Source organism: Pipistrellus hanaki (assembly GCF_964339955.1).
Source record: "Pipistrellus hanaki genome assembly, chromosome: 16".
NCBI lineage: Eukaryota > Metazoa > Chordata > Mammalia > Chiroptera > Vespertilionidae > Pipistrellus > Pipistrellus hanaki.
In genome coordinates this window covers 47,808,460-47,810,067 of record NC_140518.1, presented here as the reverse complement: position 1 = coordinate 47,810,067, position 1,608 = coordinate 47,808,460, and positions in this window count along the sequence as shown.

The window sequence follows — 1,608 nt, the reverse complement described above, 5'->3', positions numbered from 1 at the left end:
GCGGCGCGGGCGGACTGAGGGCGCCGGGCCGGTGGGGAGACCGAGCGGGACCCGCCCTCCGCGCCGGCTCTTCCGCCCCAGCCGGCCAATCAGCCGCCGCCGCCGTCACGGCCCGCCCCCATACCCCGCCCCCGTCACCCCGCCGCCGTCACCCCGCCGCCGTCACGCCGTCACCCCGCCCCCGTCACGCCGTCACCCCGCCTCCGTCACCCCGTCCCCCCCCCCGCCCCCGCCCCCCCGTGGCCAGGCCAGGCCGCCGCCAGTCCCTCTGTCCCCAGGCCGCGTCCCCACCGCGTGGGCCACACGCTGCGGGAAAGCCCGGCCTAGGGGCCGTCCGGGAGGGGGGCAGTGCTGGGGGGGGGTGCTGGGGGGGGGGGTGCTGGGGAGAGGGTGCTGGGGAGAGGGTGCTGGGGGGAGGGTGCTGGGGGGAGGGTGCTGGGGAGAGGGTGCTGGGGAGAGGGTGCTGGGGGGAGGGTGCTGGAGGGAGGGTGCTGGGGGGAGGGGGAGGGTGCTGGGGGGAGGGTGCTGGGGGGGAGGGGGAGGGTGCTGGGGGGAAGGGGGAGGGTGCTGGGGGGAAGGGGGAGGGTGCTGGGGGGAGGGTGCTGGGGGGAGGGGGAGGGTGCTGGGGGGAGGGTGCTGGGGGGAAGGGGGAGGGTGCTGGGGGGAGGGTGCTGGGGGGAAGGGGGAGGGTGCTGGGGGGAGGGTGCTGGGGGGAGGGTGCTGGGGGGAGGGGGAGGGTGCTGGGGGGAGGGTGCTGGGGGGAGGGGGAGGGTGCTGGGGGGAGGGGGAGGGTGCTGGGGGGAGGGTGCTGGGGGGAAGGGGGAGGGTGCTGGGGGGAGGGTGCTGGGGGGAGGGTGCTGGGGGGAAGGGGGAGGGTGCTGGGGGGAGGGTGCTGGGGGGAGGGTGCTGGGGGGAGGGTGCTGGGGGGAGGGTGCTGGGGGGAGGGGGAAGGTGCTGGGGGGAGGGTGCTGGGGGGGGGGTGCTGGGGGGAAGGGAGGGCGCTGTGGAGGAAGGGGGCTAAAGCGCGCCCCAGAGTGCAGTCCCCACCAGGCTATAGAGGGATCTGTTTTCTGGCTGCGCACGGGGAAGCTGAGCCTGGGTGAGGTGGAGGTCAGCGCCCTTCACTCCCCTGGGCGAGCCTTGGGAGGTGGCCTGGGCCTTGGGTGCTCTGCTCTTGGGGCTTCAGTCCGCTCATCTGTAATGGCCACATGGCCAGGCCTCGCCGCTGATCAGCCTGGTGCTGGGACGGGCGAGGCCGAGAGCCACAGGCTGGTGAGGCAGGAAGCCCCGGGGAAGGGCGCGAGGCCAGCCCTCTGCCTGGCCGGCCGAGCGTGCGGCCGCCGGGGGCCTCACGTGCCGGAAGCAGCACCAGCGCCTGCTGGAAGCGCGGGGCAGGGTGCTGACCTCTGCTTGCCCCTTTGTAAAACGGGTGATCCCTGCATGGCCCCACCCACCCACACATGATGGGGCAGCCAGATGAGGAGGGGAGACCTGTAATCACCCTCCTCTTCCTGTGCCCCTCGCTTCCCCTTCCCAGCAGGGGCGGAAACCAGGCTGTGGGCAGACAGGTGTGGGCTCCACCCTCCCCTGCACTCCCAGCGGTCCTGA